Source organism: Macaca nemestrina, chromosome 14 (assembly GCF_043159975.1).
Source record: "Macaca nemestrina isolate mMacNem1 chromosome 14, mMacNem.hap1, whole genome shotgun sequence".
NCBI lineage: Eukaryota > Metazoa > Chordata > Mammalia > Primates > Cercopithecidae > Macaca > Macaca nemestrina.
The window spans coordinates 9945447-9968809 of NC_092138.1; the positions used below are offsets into that span (position 1 = coordinate 9945447).

The window sequence follows — 23363 nt, forward strand, 5'->3', positions numbered from 1 at the left end:
CTTTGGGAGGCTGAGGAAGGTGGATCACCTGAGGTCAGGGGATCCAGACCAGCCTGGCCAACATAGTGAAACCCTGTTTCCATTAAAAATACAAAAATTAGCCCAGCATGGTGGCACACACCTGTAATCCCAGCTTACTCAGGAGGCTGAGGCGGGAGAATTGCTTGAACCCAGGAGGCAGGAGGTTCCAGCAAGCCGAGATCGCACCACAGCACTCCAACCTGGGCAACAGAGCGAGACTCTGTCTCAAAAACAAAAAAAGATAAATACTCAAGGTGATGGATGCTCCAGGTACCCTGACTTGATTATTATACATTCTATGCATGTAACAAGTATTCATATGTATCCCATAAAGATGTAAAATATTATGCAATAAAAGGAAAAGATAGGAATTTAGCAATGTATTTCTATGCAAAGGCTTAAAACATATAACATCTCAACGTAAGCGAGAACATACAGTTCCACAACTTTTGTCTCTCATTAAATGGTACATTTTTCGTGTAATAAAGTAGGCCCTTGGCCCTCCTATCCCTTGAATTCCACATCTGTGGAGTCAACTAACCTCAGATTTCAAAAATCTGGGGCAAAAATGGTTTCATCTCTACCAAACACATAAACTTTTTTCCTTACAGTTATTCCCTAAACAATACAGTATAATGATTTGTGTAGCATTTACACTGTTACATACTATGAGTAATTCAGAGATTAAAGTATACAGAAAGATGTGCATAGATTATATGCAAATACTACACCATTTTTATATAAGAAACTTGAGCATCCATGGATTTTGGTATCCACGGGGGCCAAGGGGAGGGGGGGAGTGGGTCCTGGAACCAATTCCCTAATATGGAGGGATGGTTGTATGAATTTTTTTTCCTATCAAACTCTTCTTAACAGTGGCAGAATATTCCAGTGTATGCATATAATGGTCGTTTACTCTATCTTAACTCCATTATTAGACAGTTGTTTCTAATTTTTCTCAATTACAAACACTGATATAATGAAAACCCTTACACATACATATTTGTATACTGTCCAAATTTATCTATACAATAAAATCCTAGCAGTGAAACTGCTGGATCAACAGAGTACATACATTTTAAATTCGGTTTTAGTGTAGCTATCCTCCAGAGTCCTAGCAAAGTACAGTTTCACCAATGATGTAAATTATTTATTTAAGGGCTATGCATTTAGGTGAACCTTTCCTTATGAACTAGTATTTTATTAGTCTCGCTCTGTTGCCCAGGCTGGCTCACTGCATTTAGGTGAACCTTTCCTTATGAACTAATATTTTATTAGTCTCGCTTTGTTGCCCAGGCTGGCTCACTGCAGCCTCAACTTCCCCAGCTCAACTGATCCTCCCACCTCAGCCTCCCAAGTAACTGAAACTACAGACACAAGCCACCACACCCGGCTTTTTTTTTTTGAGCAGAAGTCTCGCTCTGTCACCCCAGCTGGAGTGCAGTGGCGCGATCTTTGCTCACTTCAACCTCCACCTCCTGGGCTCAAGCAATTCTCCTGCCTCAGCCTGCCAAGTAGCTGGGATTAAGGCATGGGCCATGATGTCCAGTTAAATTTCTGTATTTTTAGTAGAAATGAGGTATCGCCATGTTGGCCAGGCTGGTCTCAAATTCCTGACCTCAGGTGATCCGCCTGCCTTGGCCTCCCAAAGTGCTGGGATTACAGGTATTAGTCACCATGCCAGGCCAAATATAGACTCTCATACAAGGTGAGTGAGTGTTCAGTGGAGTTCCTCGTTAGGCGGGAAAAAATCTAATTGAGGCATCAGGCCTTGTGGGATGGGCCTTAGCCAATCAACCCAACTGTTAAGAGCCCTTTCTAACCCCATGAACTATAACACTGAATCCAGAACCTCTATTTAGTGAGCCCATATCAATAAATTCTGCCTGACCCAACTTTATGTTCCTTCTTCTATTATACTACACTCCTAAGCTCCAATGCCACAAATACTCCTCCAGGCTCCTGACTATATAGTGGCAAAGCTACACAATCTTTTGCAGTGTAGCATACCTTTCTCACAGGTCACCTCACTCTCTGGGGCCTGCTGCAACTACAGTCCAGTCACAGATCCACAAGAAAGGAGGATTACAGGGCAGATTATCAGGAAGACAGTACCATGCACAACAACTACCCAAAGGGAGGCCAATTACAGGTTTTTCAGGCAAACAGAGATTAAGTTCCTCTGGGAAGGGCTGGAAACGCTGTTTCTCTGGCAAACGTAGCAGAGCAGCATTTAAGGATTGAAGATTTCCAGCTTAAACAGAATCTGACCATACGCCTCCAATCCAATTTTCAGGATTCCATTCCTATCAATCAATGATCTCACCCACAAATTGGGAATTACATTTGCATTTTTACAGCAGTCACAGAAACCTTCAGGTCCCTTACATGCAACCTGAGCTAAAAATTTAAAAGTCTGAGCTCATCATTCTGCTTTGTCTGGTTTGAACTTGGCTGAGCTGAATTATATTCCCCCGAATTTCCTTTCCTTTATGTCTCCTTACATGGCTCACAGAGATTCTTGTGCAGCAGGTGAAGGGTGCAGGAGATGAAGCAACCACCTTGCAGCCTGCACACACTGTTGCTGCTCATCTTCTGACTCACCCCATTCATGTGAGGCACTGGTTGGCCGAGAATCGCAGCTGCATCCACTCCACCTTCCTCTGGGTTCTCCTTAAGCTTCTCTGCTCCTGGGCTACATGTGCCAAGGATCCAACTTACAGGCCACCCACACAACCAGGAACAAAGGCAACTAGAACTAGCATGGTTTCCATGTACCTTGCCTCTGGCCTCCTGTGTCATCTTCTTCCCCACTTTATATCCATCTTTCTTTCTCAAATGACTGCCCTGTGGACTTCAAACTCCAGCATCTAGCACAAAGACAACAGCCTAATAGAAACTGCTTAGCCAGCTTCTACACTGTGTGAACTCAAGTCACTGTAGCATATGCCTTAATACATACACAGACATATTCCATATGTTTTTCTTTATCCATCCTAGTGGTTTCATTTTTCTAAACCTTATGAGGTCCTGAAAAAAAATTACAATTGCAAATCAACAAGGCCAGGTGCAGTAGCTCACGCCTGTAATCCTAGCACTTTGGGAGGCCGAGGCAGGTGGATCACCTGAGGTCAGGAGTTTGAGACCAGCCTGACCAACATGGAGACACCCCGTCTCTACTAAAAATACTAAATTAGCCGGGTGTGGTGGTACATGCCTGTAGTCCCAGCTACTCAAGAGGCTGAGGCAGGAGAATCACTTGATCCCAGGAGGCGGAGGTTGCAGTGAAACAACAATGCGCTACTGCACTCCAGCCTGGGCAACAAGAGCGAAACTCCCTCTCAAAATAAATAAATAAAAGTCAACAAACTGTTACTTAATAATCCCTGTATGACAAATACCTGTGCAGCAGACAAGACATTTAACCAACTGGACAGCCTCAATTTCCTTATGATTTAATTCTAGCTACTGCACAGGGTAGCTTGAGCCCTCACAATTCAGACATTGAGCTAGATACCAGAAAAGTAATTACGGGCAAAAACAGGAACGGTTCTGCTTTCATGAAACTCAGCCTTTGTGGGAAAACTAAAATTAATTAAATCACATAAACTAATATAACACTGCAATTCTGATAAGCACCAAGAGAACTTGACTGCAGAAGGGTCAAGAAAAAACTTCAAGAACTTCAGACAGCCGGGCACGGTGGCTCATGCCTGTAATCCCAGCACTTTGGGAGGCTGAGGCAGGTAGACTGCTTGAGTCCAGGAGCTCGAGACCAGCCTGGGCAACAAGGCAAAATCCTGTCTCTACTAAAAATACCAAAATAAACTAGCCAAGCATGGTGGCACATGCCGTAGTCTCAGCTATTCAGGAGGCTGAGATGGGAAGATCACCTGAGCCCAGGGAGGTCCAGGCTGCAATGAGCCAAAACTGTGCCACTACACTACAGCCTAGGCAATAGAAGTGAGACCCTGTCTCAAAAAAACAACTTCAGGCCGGGCACAGTGGCTCACACTTGTAATCTCAGCACTTTGGGAGGCAGAGGAGGGCAGATCACTTGAGGTCAGGAGATGGAAACCAGCCTGGCCAACACGGTGAAACCCTGTCTCTACTAAAAATACAAAAAATTAGCTGGGCGTGGTGGCAGGCGCCTGCAGTCCCAGCTACTCAGGAAGCTGAGGCAGGAGAATCGCTTTAACCGGGAGATGGAGGTTGCAGTGAGCTGAGATCTCACCACTGTACTCCAGCCTGGGCGATAGACTCCATCTCAAAAAAAAAAAAAAAAAAAATTAGCCAGGTGTGGTGGCACACACCTGTAGTCCCAGCTACTTGGGAAACTGAGGAGGGAGAATCGCTAGAACCTGGGAAGCGGAGGCTGCAGTGAGCTGAGATCGACCACTGCACTCCAGCCTGGGCAACAGAGCAAGACTCTGTCTGGAAAAAAAAAAAAAACTTCAGGCAACTGATGCTTGTTGGAGTGGGTGATGAATATCAGTACACTCCAATCTCTTTATCTTATGAAAATCTGCAAGCACGCACACAGAAAATTTCATTAAAAAGTGATGCTTGAGCCAAACTCTAAAGACCAGGAATAACTGTTAACAAAGAAAGGCATTCCAGGCAGAAGAAAAGAACGAGTGCCAAGATTCCTGGTGGAGAAGATGGAGGAGATTCCAGGAGAATGAAGGAGGCCCCATACAGCTGGAGCAAAGAAAGCAAGGGGGAAAATAGTACAAGATGAGGCTGAGGCCCAAAAGTAATTAGTCATGCACCACCTAATGATGTTTCTGTCAACAACAGACCACATAAACCAGTGGATCCATATCATGAGGCTGTTTTAAGCTAAGTGCTATTTAAAAAGACAAAAAGTTAAAAAAAAAAGTTAAAAAGCTTATTAAGTTAAAAACTTACAGTAAGCTAGGGTTAATTACTGAGGAAACTGTTTTTATAAATTTAGTGTAGACTAACTGTAGTGTTTACATACAATCTACGGTAGTGTACAGTAATATCCTAGGCCTTCACATTCACTCACCACTCACAGACTCAACCCAGTGCAACTTCCAGTCCTGCCACTCCATTCATGCTAAGTGCCCTACACAGGCATGCCATTTATCTTTTATACCACGTCTGTACTGTGCTTTCTCTGTGCTTAGATATGTTTAGATATATAAATACTTACCACTGTGTTCCAACAGTCTACACTATTCAGTTCAGTCACATAACGTACAGGTTTGTAGCCTAGGAGCATTAAGCCATACTACATAGCCTAGGTGCCAGTAGGTTGTCCCATATAGGTCTCTGTAAGTACGCTCTATGAGGTACACAATGAGGTTCTCTGAATCCCATTGTTAAGGGATGTAAAACTATATGTACACCAAATATATGTGTACCCTTGAGGCTACTTTATAAACTTTTGTCCTTAAGGCACTGAAAAGCCATTCGGAGTTTGTTTTGTTTTGTTTTGTTTTGTTTTCTGAGACGGAGTCTCACTCTGTTGCCCAGTCTGGAGTGCAGGGGCGTGATCTCAGCTCACTGCAGCCTCCACCTCCCAGGTACAAGCAATTCTCCTGCCTCAGCCTCCTGAGTAGCTGGGATTATAGGCATGCACTACCACGCCTGGCTAATTTTTGTATTTTTAGTAGAGATGGGGTTTCACCATGTTGGCCAGGCTGGTCTCAAACTTCTGGCTTCAGGTAATCCGCCCACCTCAGCCTTCCAAAGTGCTGGCTTTACAGGTGTGAACCACCATGCCTGCCCGGCCACCATTTAGAGTTTTAAGTAAAAGGCTGACATGGTAAGATCTGCCTTTTAAAATGTAATTTTTTTTTTTTGAGATGGAGTCTCACTCTGTCACCCAGGCTGGAGTATAACAGCGTGATCTCGGCTCACTGCAAGCTCCGCCTCCCTAGGTTCAAGTGATTCTCATTAGGAGTAGCTGGGATTACAGGCGCGTGCCACCATGCCTGGCTAATTTTTGTATTCTTAGTAGAGACGGGTTTTTGTTGTTGTTGTTGTTTTTGAGATGGACTCTCCCTCTGTTGCCCAGGCTGGAGTGCAGTGGTGCAATCTCAGCTCACTGCAGTCTCTGCCTCCCGGGTTCAAGCGATTCTCTTGCCTCAGCCTCCCGAGTAGCTGGGATTACAGGCACGCGCCACCACGCCCGGCTAATTTCTGTATTTTTAGTAGAGATGGGGTATCACCATGTTGGTCAGGCTGTTTTTGAACCCCTGACCTCATGATCCACCCACCTCAGCCTCTCAAAGTGCTGGGATTACAGGCATGAGCCACCACGCCCAGCCTGAAAATGTTATTTTTTAAGCCTGTATTGGTGCCTGACGCCTGTAATCCCAAGATTTTGGGAAGCCCAGGTGAAAGGACTGCTTGGGGTCAGGAGTTCAAGATCATCCTGGGCAACACTGTGAGACCTCATCTCTACAAAAAAAAACTTTTAAAAAGAAAATGTAACTGTTTTGCCACTAACAAAATTACAAATGTGTTTACCTTTCACCCCACAATCTATCTTAAAGCTGTATTTGCACAAATACAAAACATTATACCCACAAGGTTATTCATTGCTGCAATATTTATAACAGCCAAGAGAACATAAACAACCCAAATGTTCAATAGGAGATGAGTTGCAAGCACAAAAGAATGCACTTCTATGAAGCGATCTCCGGAATATATTAAGAGAAAGCAGAGCAGTGTGCATAGAACGCTGCCTATTGTGTAAGAAAGGGAAATAAAAATATACACATATGCTTACATTTGCAAAAATGAAGTATCAGAAAAATAAAGCAGAAACAACTGGGGCAGGAGAGAAATTCGTGGAGGGACAGAATTAAAATGAAGCTGTGAACATAACTTTTTAGCACAGATCGGATTTTTTAACTACATAAATGTTCACATAAATGTTCTACATGTTAAAAAATACATTAAATGAAAAACTAAAGCAACTCTTGAAGAATTTCAGGCAAACAAACCAAATTATCAAACACAAAATCAGAGAAAAGCTTTTCAAATGGCCTTACAAATCAGAATGTCAACTGTACATGCTTATGCGGATACATTTTAAGAACAAAAGGAACCATAACCAAACATAAACCTAGAGTTGCTTGTTATTAGTGTTCTTTTCAAACTACTACATTCTTACTATAAGATAATGCAATTATATTAATGCTGCTAAGAACGTAAGTTTTCAACATTAGAAAAAAAGGATAAGCTCATAGTAAAAACTCTGTGATGTTAAATTCGAACTGGAAATACCAATATAAAAATCAAAATCTGTATGTTTCCCATGTCTGTCCTATAAAAGCATGGGCATCCTAACAGTCAGAACATGTAACAATTTAGATTTTTAGATACAAAAATTCTACTCCTCAATAAAACAAGCTGCAAGAAATGGCTGATAGGTACTTGGCAGGAAAAGCACAAAGTGAACCTCAGACATCTCGTGTCAGAAAGCAAGAAAAGCTTCAGAGATTACGTGTCACGTCAAAGCCAAGAGAACTAGGTTGAAAGGACCTCAAAACGTCCAAGTTGTGACAAGTTACGGAAAAACAGTGAGTATTTGATTAAAACACATTGGATAAAGCCAGATGTGGTGGCTCACGCCTATAATCCCAGCACTTTGGGAGGCTGAGGTGGGAGGATTACTTGAGATCAGGAGTTTGAGACCAGGTGGACCAACAAGGTAAAACTCCGTCTTACTAAAAATACAAAAAATTAGCCAGGTAGGGTGGTGCATGCCTGTAATCCCAGCTGCTTGGGAGGCTGAGCCAGGAGAATAGCTTGAACCCAGGAGGCGGAGGTTGTAGCAAGCCAAGGTCCCACCACTGCACTCCAGCCTGGGTGACAGAGCAAGACTCTTTCTCAAAACTAAAAACACAAAAACACACACTGCGTGCTAAAAACCCATGGGTCTACAATGATGCTCAAGAGAGAAAGAAAAAAGAAAGTAATTCAAACCCCTACCTCCAAAAAAAAAAAAAAAAAAAAAAAATCAGGCCAGGCGAGGTGACTGACACCTGTAATCCCAGCACTTTGGGAGGCCAAGGTGGGCGGATCACGATGTCAAGACATTGAGGCCATCCTGGCCAACATGGTGAAACCCCCATCTCTACTAAAAATACAAAAATTAGCTGGGTGTCGTGGCGCATGCCTGTAGACCCAGCTATTAAGAGGCTGAGGCAGGAGAATCGCATGAATCCAGGAGGCGGAGGTTGCAGTGAGCCGAGATTGCGCCACTGCACTCCTGCCTGGCGACAGAGCGAGATTTCGCCTCAAAAAAAAAAAAAAACCCAAAAGTACGAAAAAGGACATTCTTTTCTCTCCTTATGGCCTGTGTCAGGTTAAGTAATAGTAATTCAAACATATGATTTGTTAAATAATTTAAAGACAGGCCCAAGCATAAACAACTACAAAGAAATATAATCTAGTTTTTAAAAAAAATCTGCCTATTTTGTTAACATGCTACTATAATCTAACATCTCAAATGGTATAAAGATGCCTTACTAGTCTTTTCATCTATTCTCTCAACATTTGGGTAAAATAATATTCACATTGAATAAATCCTTCCTCCTCCCCACCCTTCAGAGAAAAAAAAAAAAAAAAGCACATTTAACATAACATTAAATATTCCGAGTTCAGACCAATACCCCCCCCATGCCTCAAATGACTTCACCAGCTTCTCTAACAGACTAGACTCTGGGGATTAAAGAGCCTACGCAGGCAAATTCCTCTAACCCACCTTTCAAACTGTTCTAAAACACAGGTCCAATCCTGTCCCTGCCTTTCAATGGCTTCCCCCACCTACAAATTCAACATCAAAGACCTTAATGTTACATGCAGAATTTAAAATGTGGCCCCCAAATTCACCCCTAGACAGATCAGCCACAGGAAAGAAACTACAGGTGGTGTAGGCAGTGGTGACATCATCATCAATATCAACTGGGCATTTACTGTATACCAGGAGCCTATGAATCATTTTACTTCATTTAAGCTCACCCCGATGAGGTAGGTGTTCTCGGCCCCTGCTATATGTAAACACACTCACAAAAGAGGATAGAAGATAGATAGTAGGTAGGTAGGAAGGAGATAGTAAAAGAAAGATAAGGGAAGGAGGGAGGGAGGGAGGAAGGGAAGGAGGGAGGGAGGGAAGGAGGGAGGGAGGGAGGGAGGGAGGGAAGGAAGGAAGGAAGGGAGGAAGGGAGGAAGGGAGGAAGGAAAGAAAATAAAAAAAAAAAAGATTAGAGAAGAGAAGAGAAAAAAAGAGAAGAGAAGAGAAAAGAAGGGGCTAACTTTTGGCTGGGATTGAAATCCCCGATGGCCTCTTTAACTCCTAGCCTCTGCTCCTGCTTTCCTGTCCATCCAGATGTCTTTCCTCTCCCATTCTGGTATTCTGTAGAATCACCTTGGGCCGGGCGCGGTGGCTCAAGCCTGTAATCCCAGCACTTTGGGAGGCCGAGACGGGCGGATCACGAGGTCAGGAGATCGAGACCATCCTGGCTAACACAGTGAAACCCCGTCTCTACTAAAAATACAAAAACTTAGCCGGGCGAGGTGGCAGACGCCTGTAGTCCCAGCTACTCGGGAGGCTGAGGCAGGAGAATGGCGTGAACCCAGGAGGCGGAGCTTGCAGTGAGCTGAGATCCGGCCACTGCACTCCAGCCTGGGTGACAGAGCGAGACTCCGTCTCAAAAAAAAAAAAAAAAGAATCACCTTCTCTTCCCAGATACCCTTCAGCACAGAATTCCCTCATTATATGCATGTGTATCTCCTCTATCAGACTATAAAGTCTGTAAGGATACATCTGTGTTTATATATTTAGCCAAACATGACTTGTTCTATAAAGGGTTTATGGCAATTTTAAGGTCATGAATAGGTTCCCAGTAAAGGTGTAATTTAAAACTAAATTGGACTGAATACTGATGCACAACTAAGCCAACTGTTTACTTCACATTTAAAAAAATGCTAACAACTACAGCAAAGTTCAAAAGCAGAAAGGAGAAGGAAATCAACATCTACTGGCGTCAGCTGCTGTATTTCAGGAACTGTACTGAAAACTCTATAAATCCATTTCACGTAATTCTCAGAACAGACTTACACCATAGGTTTTATCCCAGTTTATAGTTAAGGAATTGAAGGTTTTAAAAGGCTTTGCGGGTTGGCTCTTTCACCATTATTTGCTGGAGTTTGGGTTTTCAGGCTTTCTGGGTCATAGATTTCTTTCCAGGTTACCTTGTAGCAATTTGAGAACTGGCATCACTTTCCGCTGGGTCCCAAAGATCCAGGAAGAGCTTAGTGCTGTTGACTAGACCTCGGATGGACCCACCACAAAAGTTTAACCCAACCTTGACCCCAGAATCTTCACAAATGCTCACTGAAGAAAATTCCCAGGATGACTCAGGGGCCTTTCTTCTGCTCAGAGATGTCAATAAAGAACTTTAGTAACATGACTTCCAACCCTAGTACCTAATTCCCTTCCCTTCTACCAGAGATTCATTCCAAAAACTGGATAGGAGAGAAACGACCTTCCAGGACATCAGAGATGGCTTGCCTTAGGAGTAGAAGTAAGAACACTGCTATCTATGCAGAAAGTAAGTATTGTAAAATTGAGATACCTGTTCCTCAACAGATGTTCTTGGCTTGAAAAACAACTAGTAGACACTGGGCCAAAGGGAGAATTCAGAATGAATCAAGAAGAGAACCATTCGAATGAGCTGCAGTTTCTGTATCATAGATAGCCTGAGAATGCTAGAACAGGGAATCATGACACCAAGCCAATTCAACCATAAACTGTCATTCTTGTACTTTTTTCCTTGCTGATAATTTTATGTATTAGGTTGAGAAACCTACTCTATGCTAGAACAGCTTGTATACCAATAATTTTGATGAAGAGTTCTGTGATTTTTTTTGGTGTATTTTCATTTCTGCCACGATACCAGTAATTTATAAGAGATCCATGTAGCTTGAATGTATTTGAGTAACTTCAACATACTTTAGCTCTCCTCTCTGATGTGACCCAAAGAGCCAGTAGGTCCTAAATGTCCTTTGTGTGTCAGAAGCCTGAAGTCAGTGAGATGAAGTCCAACATCAAGAATTTAAGTAAAGCAACTTGTGGAGCAAGAATGTAAAGAAAACACTGGGTAGTTTGGCAAGAGCGTAATTATTGAATTTTCTGGTTTCCAAAAATGTGAACTCCAATAAAAGGATCTTTAATGTGCTATTTTTGCAATTTTCAGTAACAAATAAATGTGTGTATAGAGAAAATAAAACTGACATATTCGAGTAGCTTTAAAAAAAAACTTTTTTTAAAAAAAGGCTGCATGATGAATCAGTTATGTGGCTTTGGACCAGTAAGGAGTCAATTTCAACCCAGATTGTACTGACTTGGAAGGCCATTGTGACTCCATGTCAAACTCCAGACTACACTGTTTTCACAATACCATAGTATCTTCTAAACTGAACAAAATACTTGCACGAAATAGTTGATTCTCTTCTTCCAGTTTCTTTTCATTCATGGAAAGGGAAAGAAGACACATTGAATTAAACGTCCAGCAAATGTAAATACAGTATTAACATTTAAATGCTTTCTCAGCACATATTTTAAAGGATAAACCAAAAGAATGTATATCAAACATACTAGAAAAAAGATGCTAGCAATTAAGGAGTGCAACCAGTAACGTTATAACTAAGTGCAATCAGGTAAGTCACTCGGAAGTGAAAACCATCTAAATAAAAACCAAATTAATAACTCTCATCAATATGATAGCCAAATTTGAGACACTACCCACAAAATGCAGAGGGGCACACATCAGCCACATCAATATTGTGATCCCTCAGTTCACAAGAGACACACACAATTATCTGAGATACACTGTAAGGACACCAATGATCAACATATGGCATCGCAATGGCTGTTCCAGGGAACATCCATTTTCACTGTTCCCTGGATTTCAGGCATAAAAAGATGACTGAAGACATATACTGGCCCTTTTGCCTTAACCCAATTCATAACCATTGTAAAAGTAACCATTTCGCTACTCAAAAGATTATAAAGAAATTCTATTTTTCGTAAGAATCTACGATCTACTAGCACACACATACTGTACCTTAATATATAATTATCAAATCTGATAAACGTTCTGCAAATTACCAGCTACTACAATATTTTGGTGTTTGCCTTTTAACTAAAGCTGATGGGGGGAGTAGGGAGGTTGAAAGAATACTCATTTTACCTGCCCTTCCCAAATTTCACTTCAAAAGAGTGTTTAAAAACTCAGTATGTCCAGATACAAATCTCCAAGGTTAATTTTCACTGTTTAACAAAAGCGATGTAGAAAGCAATTACTGTACCCTCCATCAATCCTTTCGGATTGCACAGAATTCCTTCCAGAAAATTCCAATAGAAAAAAAGTTAGACAGGTATTCGCGTTTTGGTGCGTAAGTAGTCTTTGGCACACGTCATGTAGCGTGAAATCCTTTAAGACATTTAAATGTTCCTGGTATTGTTTTGCGATGAACGTGATAAAATAGTCAAACAATCCATATTTACCAAGAGTAAAAACACTTCCACCACGCACGGAAAATCTCTCCAAAACACAAAATCTGATTCAAAAATTATAAATAAAAAGAGAATAAATGTAAAAACAAATGCATAAACAAACTTCGAAATGCGTATGCGATGACATTACTGAAGCCATTACTCAAAACGAACCTCTGTAAAATCGAGAACGCACAATCAATGCAATAAGATGCTCGAGAAAACCAAACCCGAGGCGCTGCGCAGTTCCCGCATCGCACAATTCATTTCAACACATTCCTTGACGAATACATCCAAGGTCACTCACGATGGAGAGGAAAGTGCCTGTCTCTCTCCAGAGCACGCAACCCGTTCGCCGCGCCCCCACGGAGGGCGGCGAGGAGACGGGCGCATCAGGAAAGGGGCTGCGCGGGCGCGAGGACTGGCCGGTGGGCGTTCCGGCGCCGCGGAAACCCGCGGATCCGCGGAGCCCGCAACTTGCAAGGTCCGCGGCCATCCCCCGGGCCTGGGAGGGGTGGCCCGAGGGCAGGCCCGCGTCCCCGGGGTGACCCGACCCGCCGCGCCGGGGTCCCGCCCCTCCCCCCGCCCCGCCCCCGTCGCCGGCCCGGGATTATGCAACGCTCCCCCTCCCCGCCCGCATTCTGGCGCAGCGCCCCCTCCCCGCGCCCGACTGCGCAGCGCCGCCGCCCCCTGCCCGCGGGCCTCCCCGCCCGGCTCCAAACAAAGCGCGCGCTAAGGGGCCGGCGGCGGCCGGGGAACTGGGGACGGGAGGGTGGCGGCCATGTTGGCGGGGGGCGGCGGAGATGGGGGGACTGAGGAGTGGGGGCCGGCGAACAAAGGAGCGCGCGCCCGCCCGGAGGCCCAGGCCCGCCCCGCCCGGGTCCCCGCCGTGGCCCGGCCGGCAGGGGGCGCTGTGCGGGCGCCGCCCGCTGGACAATGCTCCGCCGGGCCCCGCGCGGGCCGCGCTCACCTGCGCCCCCGGGCAGGCCGCCGCACCCCTGGCCTGCCGGCGGCCCGCACCCTCTCACGACCCACGCCCGCCCTGCGCGAGCCTCACCTGCTGGCCGCCGAGGCTGCAGTCCACAGGCCCACGGGTTCCGCCGTCGCTCGTTCGCGCTCCCGCCGGCCCCAGACCGAGCCAGACGGCGCCTCCCCGCCCCCGCTCCCTCGCCGCGGACGCCGCCCGCCCCCCAGCAGCCAGGGCGCACGCGCACTGCGCCCGCCGAACTGCGACGGCCGCGCCGCCCCGGCGCCTGGCGCCGACGGCCGACTGCGCAGGCGCAGTGGGGCGGGGCGGGGCCGGCGGGGGCGGGGCCCGGTCCTTCTCACCTGGCGGGCGGCAGGGCGGGGCCGGAGACCCGGAATGCCAGGTGCGCGAGGTGAATGGGCGGTGGCAGGCGCGCGGAGCCCAGGCGCCTGAGGGGGCGCAGCTTCTCCCGGAAGGCAGGCAGCCTCCGAAGGACTTCGTTTTTGCGCAGGAGGACGTTGAAGAAAGGACAAGCCCCCTTTGTCCTGGGACGTAAGCTGCAAGTAGTCCTGAGTAGTGCACACCGCGAAGACTGAGGAAGCTGGATCACAGGGCTGGGCCGTGAGCCCTGAACCTTGGAGAACGCCGCATTACTGCTCCAGCGCGCCGGTTCAGGACCGCGGGACGCGAGCCCTTTAAAAGGATGGATTTGCTTCCTGTGACTCCCTGGAAGAGACGTCTTCACCACCGCACTGCGTAGAGGCCGGCGTCGTCGCCCGCTCACCTCGCTTGCTGCCTCCCCGCACAAAGCCCAGCCCAGGTAGCTCAGGTTAGCTGGAGCCCCGGAGCCTCACCTACAAATAGCTGGCCTGGCCTAGGTTGTGTGGGGACGGGATGTGGCTTCTGCAAGCCCAGAAACCTGTTTCCACTTCCCCACCAGAAATGGAAGTCACCCAGCTCTACTCGCAAGGTTAGGAGCCAAAAATTCCCATGATCGCACGCGAATTCATTTGACTTCCGTTTCAGTTAAGATGCCTTTTCAGCATTTTGTTGCTTGTTTGCAGGAGAAGGGAGAGAGGTAGCGTCAAGAATAGTTTTTACTCCTGCAGAGTCGAGTGCAGGACTTGGAGGCTGAGTTCAGGCGCTCTCCCCTCCCCGCCAGCCCCGTGTCCTGCAGCAGGTCACTGACCCGGTTCCTCGAGTGCGACAGCGCAGCCTCATCGTAATAAACCGCCTCCCAAAGCGTTGTCAGATCAAATTTCAGAACATGGTATTGGAAAGCACCTTAAACACTCTAAACTGCAGCACAATTATTAGTTAGCAATACTCTTTGGGGTTTGACTGGCACCTTTTCTTCCAAATAAGAGTGATAGATTCCTACTCAAATGGAAATGCTTGTCTCAGATGACACACTTGGCAGGCATGGGACGTTCACAGGCCAACTAGAGGGCTGATTTCAGTACTGAGATATAAAAGTGTAACGCTGTACTTACAAGTTCCCAAGTGTTGAGAAATTACTCACTCATTTGTGTATTTAATGTCTTTTTTGTGTGTTTGTTTAGACGGAGTTTCGCTCTGTTCCCAAGGCTGTAGTGCGGTGGCATGATCTCGGCCCACTGCAACCTCTGCTTCCTGGGTTCAAGCAGTCCTCATATCTCAGCCTCCCGAGTAGCTGGGATTACAGGCGCGCACCACCATATCCAGCTAATTTTTAAAAATATTTTTAGTAGAGGCGGTATTTCACCATATTGGCCAGGCTGGTCTCAAACTCCTGGCCTCAAGCAATCCGCTGGCCTCAGCCTCCTAAAGTGCTAGGATTACAGACGTGAGCCACCATGCCCGGCCTGTTTAATGTCTTATAGTGGGATTATCTCAGAAACAGGAATGGGAAGAAGGTAGGTGCCAAGAAATCTGCTGGTTGCAAGATTTCATCTCGTTGGTGAGACCCCTGGGTTTCTCCACCTCAGCACTGTTGGCTTTTGGGATGGGATAATCCTTTCGTGTGGGGTCGGTCCCATGCTTTGTAGGATGTTTGACGGCATCCCTGGCCTCCACCCACTAGATGCTAGTAGCACACACGCTCCTCCAAAATTCACAGAAAACGTCTTCAAAGTCAAATATGTTGCCCCACCTCCATCTCCATCCGCCAACCCCTGATTTAAAATGTGCCACTAGTAATGATCACATTGGGAGCTGTTGAGAATACGCAGGACTGTGGCTTACACCTGTAATCCGAACACTTTGGGAGACTGAGGCTGAAGGATGGCTTGAGCCCAGGAGTTCGAGACCAGCCTGGGCAACACAGCAAGACCCCAACTCTAAAATAAATACAATTTAAAAAAATTTTACAAAGGCCAGGAACAGTGGCTCACACCTGTAATCCCAGCACTTTGGGAGGCTGAGGCAAGTGGATCACTTGAGGTCAGGAGTTTGAGACCAGCCTGGCCAACACAGTGAAACCCCATCTCTGCTAAAAATACAAAAATTAGCCAGGCGTGGTGGTGCATGCCTGTAATCCTAGCTGCTCCAGAGGCTAAGGCAGGAGAATCGCTTGAACCCAGGAGGCAGGGGTTGCAGTGAGCCGAGACTGTGCCACTGCACTCCAGCCTGGGTGACAGAGTCAGACTCCATCTCAAAAAAAAAAAAAAAGAGAGAGAGAATACACAGCGTTGTGGCTCATGCCTGTAATCCTAGCACTTTGGGAGGCCAAGGTTGGGAGTCTGGCTTGAGCCCAGGAGTTCAAGACCAGCCTGGGCAATATAGCAAGACCCCAACTCTACAATAAATAAATAAAATGTTTTAAAATTTAAAAAAGGCCAGCCGGGTGCGATGGCTCACGCTTGTAATCCCAACACTTTGGGGGGGCTGAGGCAGGCAGATCACTTGAGGTCAGGAGTTCGAGACCAGCCTGGCCAACATGGTGAAACCCCATTTCTACTAAAAATATAAAAATTAGCCAGCCGTGGTGGCGGGCACCAGTAATCCCAGCTACTTGGGAGGCTGAGGCAGGAGAATCGCTTGAACCCAGGATGCAGGGGTTGCAGTGAGCCGAGATTGCACCCCTGCACTCCAGCCTGGGCAACAGAGTGAGACTCTGTCTCAAAAAAAATTTTAAATTAAAAAAAAAAAAAATGTACAGTCCAGTAATGTCACCCAGACCTATATCAGCAAAGGTCATACTCCAGAGGAGTACATATCTCAACTGCATCTAAGGCCTTGCTAATTAGCTCATTAGAATGTCACAAATGGGTTTTTATATTACCCATGTATAACTGCCAAAAATGTTTAAGTGACTCAAGTTGGGAAAAAAAAATAAGAAAAATCCAGGTTGGAAGACCTTCAGCAAAACAATTTCCCTGCACTGTAGTCTTCAAAAATTCAAGCTAGGGAATTGGTCTAGACAAATAACAACTGGGTCAGTCCATCAAGTGACCCCTGATGCAGCACTGCATTGAAGGCAAAAAAGTTGTGAGAGAGATTTGAGGGACAACTGAGAAACTTTGTTGTTATATATGGACTATATATTAGGCAGTATTATTGTGTCATCATTAGATTTTTCGGTGTGACAATGGCTGTTTACAAGAATGCCCTAGTTCTTAGGATGTTAGTGCTGAATCATTAGATAAGAGTCCTAATGGCTACAACTGACATATAAATGCCTCAGAGACTGATGTATTTTATATGGAGGTAAAGCAAATGTAACAAACTGTTAATAGTTGGTGGATCTAAGTGGTGAGTCTAGGTGGGTTCATTGTGCAGTTTTTTTTTTTCAACTTTTCTGGAAAACAAACTTTTCAAAATAAAAAATTGGAAAAATAGAATTCAAGTTAATTTATGAATTTCTAGGATACTAAGACACATTGATTCAACTTGCCAGGCAGCTCCTGCTGTCCTCCAACTTGCTAATGAAATATTTTGAGAAACTTACATATATAGCAAATTTCTTTTATTTTGCTTTTGTTATATTTTGGAGAAGGGGTCTTGCTATTTCGCCCAGGTCTGCTTGAACTCTCCATCGTTCACCTTGGCTTCCTGAATAGCTGGAGCTACAAGCATGGACCACCAGCCCTGGCATATAGGTAATCTCTTTACAGTTTCTCAACCATACTTCTAAATTGGATCAGAGGTTCTACATATGTTTTTCCTCCTGTAGCAAGCTTATTAAATACAAATTGGCATGTTAAAAACCTTGGCCAGCTGGGCATGGTGGCTGATGCCTGTAATCCCAACACTTTGGGAGGCAGAGGTGGGCGGATCACCTGAGGTCGGGAGTTAGATACCAGCCTGGCCAACATGGTGAAACCCCTTCTCTACTAAAAATACAAAAAAATTAGCTAGGTGTGGTGGCGGGTGCCTGTAATCCCAGCTAGTCAGGAGACAGACAGAAGAATCGCTTGAACCTGGGAGGCAGAGGTTGCAGTGAGCCAAGATTGCGCCATTACACTCCAGCCTGGGCAACAAGAGCGAAACTCCGTCTCAAAAATAAATAAATAAATAAAAGCCTTGGCCTATACTAAATGTATGTCTCCTTTACCTCTGGGTTCCTGGGCTCCTACTTGGGAGGATTTCTGCCCTAAGGATGAGTATACTTGTGATTTGGAGTGGAAGAAGGAAGAGATACCAAAGTCATGAGGGGTTGTTAATATCTACAGTGAACCTTGATATGTTCACCCCACTGGCATTGATGTAATAATGGGGAACTGACCCTAGGGATCCTTTTCAAATTAGTATATTTATTATAGAATTATTCAACACAGCAAAAAGTATTCAGTATCCAGTATATACCCCAAGCCCATGGATAATTATTTGATTGGCTTAACCTCTAGGTGGGTGAGCTTGAAGATCCACCTTTAGGAAAGGATGCTGTCTTCCCAGTGCTTGCCTGTGTCATACGCAGATTGGTCAGGCAGCAGTCATCCAGCTAGGACCGCTCAGGTTCTCCCACTGAGTGAATAGTAACATGTTGGCCCTCAATATGAGGGCTTGATGTTCATGCTGGCTCTCCCACTCACACTCGTAGCTATAGATTTATGGATGTGCTGATGAGGCAACTCTAAATGCTGTGGTTTGAATGTTTGCCTCCTCCAAACTCATGGTGAAATTCAGTCCCCAATGTGGCAATATTGAGAGGTGGGGCTTTTCAGAGGAATAGTCCATACATGGATTAGTGGATTAATGGGTTATTGTGAAAGTGGAACTGATGGTTTTATAAGAGGAAGAGAGACCTGAGCTAGCAAGTGAGCTCACTCAGCCCCTTCTCCATGTGATGCCCTGCACGGCCTCAGGACTCTGCAGAGAGTCCCCACTAGCAAGAAGGCCCTCTTGAGCTTGGACTTCCCAGCCTCCATAACTGTAAGAAATAAATTTCCCTTGTGGCTGGGCATGGTGGCTCATGCCTATAATACCAGCACTTTGGGAGGCAAAGGAGGACGGATCACCTGAAGTCAGGGGTTAGAGACTAACCTGGCCAACATGGTGAAACCCCGTCACTACTGAAAATACAAAAATTATCTGGGCATGGTGGCACGTGCCCGTAGTCCCAGCTATTTGGGAGTCTGAGGCACAAGAATTGCTTGAACGTGGGAGGTGGAGGTTGCAGTGAGTCAAGATCATGCCACTGCACTCCAGCCTAGGCAGCAAAGTGAAACTGCATCTCAAAAAAAAAGAAATTCCCTTTCTTTATAAATTACTCAGTTTCAAGCAACAGATAGTACACTAAGATACCTAACATGTGAATCCTGATAAGATGGTGGCCTCACTGAGACAGAGGCAGCTCTTCTGTGTTGGATGTGATGAGGCACTGGGGCCGAATCTCTGACTGAGAGCCACAAGTGATACAGGCTCTATGTGAGGAAATGTGGAGTCCATCCAGGCTGTCGGTCAGAACCGAAGTGACCAGCACCTGGATGGTCAGCATTAGGACCAGAGGAGGGGAACAAATAAGGAAAGCACAAACAGAGATGGGGCAGAAACAAACTGAGCACACACAGCCCTGCTGGGAGCCTCTCCGGGTGTTGCCTGCTCACCTGGATTCCAGGGGGCTGGCAAGGATGGGAGCATGCTCCATGCCTCCTCTAGCCCTCTACCACATTATCATAGTCTTGTAAGCTCCCAGAGCATACATCCTTTCCTCTATTCTGTGCTGTATCTCCACTGCCTGGACAAAAGTCTGGTGAGAGTAGGGGGTCAATAAAGACTTAAGGTTGGGCACTGTGGCTCACCCCTGTAATCCCACCACTTTGGGAGGCCTAGGCAGGAGGATTGCTTGAACCCAGGAGTTCCATACCAGCTTGGGCAAGTTCCAGAACGGCTCAGGGCTTATTGACAGTTCAGAGCCTGCGGATGGCTTCCCCATGTTCATGCTACAACTTCAATACAGAAGTTATTCTTCCATGGGAAGTAATTGGTTTTAAAAAAACAAAACTGGGTGGTCTCTGGAGAAGCCACACCCAATCCTAGGCCCAGCCCCCATCCTCTGACCCTTTCTCCCACCATCCCATCACCTTGCTAGAGTGTGAGTCTTGAATGGTGGGAACCTGTTTAGTTCTCAGGAAGCCTCAGACTACTGGACTCCACACCAAAGCTTCTTCCTGATAAAGAAAAATACCAGACAAGATAAGTTTAACAGAGTTTCTTTGACCAAAGAACAATTCACCATCATGCAACCCTCAGAACAAGAAGAGATTTCAAGCGCTCATCTCCGCAATGTGGGCAGTGAGTATTTTGGATGGATATGTTGAGAGTAAACCTTTAAGAGATTTATTCTTAGCCAAATATGAGTGACTATGGCCTGTGACACCGCCCTCAGGTGGTTCTGATATTAGATATGAGTTCTAAATTTATTTTCAAACAATCAATATGTCAGTATGTTCAATTCTTTGCCTTCTACTTTTAAAATTAACTTTCTCATAAATCAACCTTTTTGGATTACCTGCTCCACCCTGACTCATTCCGATTACCTGCTCCACCTTGAGTCATTCTGATTACCTGCTCTGTCATAACCATTTTTCCCACCAAACCACTCACCCCATCATTCTCTTTAAATTAGCCAATCAGAATTAGTTTATCCTGTGCCCTCTAACCCTAGCCAATAAGGGAATGACACAGCAGCAGGGGCCATGTGCGTTAGGGATAAGAACCCCTTCCCCTCCCTTGTCCAAGTGTGCGCTCACCATTGCTCCATCTGTGAGGGTGCACCCTTCTATAGAAGTACCTTGCCTTGCTGAGAATTAAAAGAAAATTTTATATTCGAGTGCTATTTCTTTTGTGGCACCAAAACTTTATAACACTAAGAACATGAGCCCAAGGTGGTCGGGGCACAGCTTGATTTTATGTATTTTAGGGAGGCCTGAGATATCAATCAAATACATTTAAGAAATACATTGGTTTGGTTCTGAAAGACGGGACAACTCCAAGAGGAGGCTACCAGGTTATAGGTAAATTTAAACATTTTCTGATTAACAATTGGTTGAGTTTATCTGAAGACCTGGGATCAGTAGAAAGGAAATGGTCAGGTTAAGATAAAGGATTGTGGAAACCAACTTTATTGTGCAGAGGAAGCTCTCAGATAGTAGACTTCAGAGAGAGCAGGTTGTGAAATGTTTCTTATTGGACCTAAAAGGGTGCCTAGTACTTAGTTGATTATCTCCTGGATCTGGAAAGGAAGAAAGGTAATAAATAAATAAATAAATAAATAAATGGGGGAAAGGGGATTCTCTGTAGAATATGGCTGTTTCCCATAAGACATGGCTTTGCCGGGCCATTTCAAGATAATGGCAGAGAAACATGATTTGGGGTAAAGTATTTTGATTTTCTTCCTTGTTATGCCAGATTGGAAAGTAAGTCACAATATACAAGGTTAAATAAAACCCATCTGATATGATTTGTAGGGCATGATTCCCCAGATCCTTAGATAGGAATTTTGGCAAGATAAAAAAAAAAAAATCAGAGCTTAGTCCTTAGGTAAAAGGATGAAGAAAGCAGAAACAAAGAACAAAAAGCAAATTGGTAGGTTCAAAGTTGCTTTCCTTATAAGGTTAAAGCAGAGGAGACTCCCTTATCAAGCCAGCTAAAGCTGGCCTGTTTGGGAATTTGACTTCTCTCTCTCTCTCTATTTAGTTTCAGTTTGGTGACATCAAACTTTAGCAGGAGGGACTCCATCTTGGATTGGTCTGTTGGCGCTGGTGCAGGAGCTCAGTGGAGATCAATGGCCTCCTAGGAATGTTATTTACATTCCTATTAAAGGGAGAGGGAGCCAATGGTGGAGTTCAGCACACGCCACCCCAAAACATGTCTGTAGAAGACCAGTATATGCCATTCCAAATATGCCTCTTTGACATAAGATTAAACTGATTATTTTGGGAAACAGCAGACACAGGAGAAACTGAAAACAGTTAACAGTTATCCTTTTGTAAGAGAAACTTATTCTGTAAAGAAAATCTGCATTTGTAATAGTGTTTTCCTCTCTGTACCAGGAAGGCAAGGATGACTAAATCATTGCAAATTCTTATTTTATTTTATTTTATTTTTTTGAGACAAAGTTTCGCTCTTGTTGCCCAGGCTGGAGTGCAGTGGCGCTATCTCAGCTCACTGCAACCTCCCCTTCCTGGGTTCAAGTGATTCTCCTGCCTCAGCCTCCCGAGTAGCTGGGATTACAGGCATGCGCCACCACCCCCACCTAATTTTGTGTTTTGTTTTGTTTTGCTTTAAGTAGAGACAGGATTTCTCCATATTGGTCAGGCTGATCTCAAACTCCCAACCTCAGGTGGGCCGCCCGCTTCGGCCTTCCAAAGCGCTGGGATTACATGTGTAAGCCACCATGCCCAGCCCTGGAAACTCTTATTAATGCGAAAAACACAAGCTCAATCTGCATCACAAACCTGGCTTTTGTTTACCCTGCACCTCTTGGCCAGGCAGTCCTAGCAGAGGATGAGGGTGGTCTGGCCCACGCCTTTCATTATTTGTGTCAGGGAATGATGGTAGGGAAGTCTGAAGCTACCTCTTTGAGATCTACTCTTGAGATTGTCTCATTTCTCTGAGTTATCTCCCATGTATTTATAAGATAGTCATGTTAAAAAACGTGTTTGCTTTTCTCTTGTTAATCTGTCTTTTGTTCTAGCCGTCCATCTCAACAAAGAACTCAGAGAGGGTTGAGGGAAAAATATTTTGTTCTCCCCCAAACTAGCCTGCCACTGTCTGCTGGAAGCCAGGCAGCGGTGGGACTACAAGGGGCAAAGAGAACCCAGGAACTGTGTCTCTTGGAAGGCACCCCCTCTCCATACTCATTTATACTGTGGCTTAATGCCATGCTCCTGGAGCCTCAGCAAAATCACAAATTGTAGTGCCATGCCCTTCCAAGCCTCTCTCAAACAACTGTCCCTGTCTGTATAAAGAAAACCAGAGGCCAGGCACGGTGGCTCATGCCTATAATCCCAGCACTTTGGGAGGCTGAGGCGGGTGGATCACCTGAGGTCAGGATTTCGAGACCAGCCTAACCAACATGGAGAAACCTCGTCTCTACTAAAAATACAAAATTAGCTGGGTGTGGTGGCGCATGCCTGTAATCCCAGCTACTCAGGAGGCTGAGGCAGGAGAATTGCTTGAACCCAGGAGGCGAAGGTTGCAGTGAGCCGAGATCGCGCCATTGCACTCCAACTTGGGTGACAAGAGCAAAACTCCGTGTCAAAAAAAAAAAAAGAAAGAAAAGAAAACCAAAACAGCCCTTCCATTCCCTGGTTCAGCAGATACCATTATTCATTAGCCTCTGGAGGGGGCACAAAGTCTGTATCCACAAGAACATTTACACATCACAGGGTCGGGGAGCGGGGAGACATC

The 23363-nt window shown here is 45.4% G+C and overlaps 1 protein-coding gene across 6 annotated transcripts in view; it reads right to left on the reverse strand.

Moving 5' to 3' along the window:
• The window catches only part of LOC105498793 (spindlin 1), an 86507-nt gene extending 72481 nt beyond the window's left edge, over positions 1 to 14026 (reverse strand). For 3 of the 6 annotated variants that reach the window (XM_011771136.3, XM_071077586.1, XM_071077582.1), the window contains exon 1: positions 13620 to 13739. The gene's annotated coding sequence lies outside the window, so the exon portion shown is untranslated. Of the gene's footprint in view, positions 1 to 12736; positions 12864 to 13619; positions 13740 to 13891 lie in introns of those variants that run through there. The other 3 variants (XM_071077585.1, XM_011771144.3, XM_071077584.1) reach the window with 3 other exon arrangements.
• Positions 14027 to 23363: the final 9337 nt, after the last annotated feature.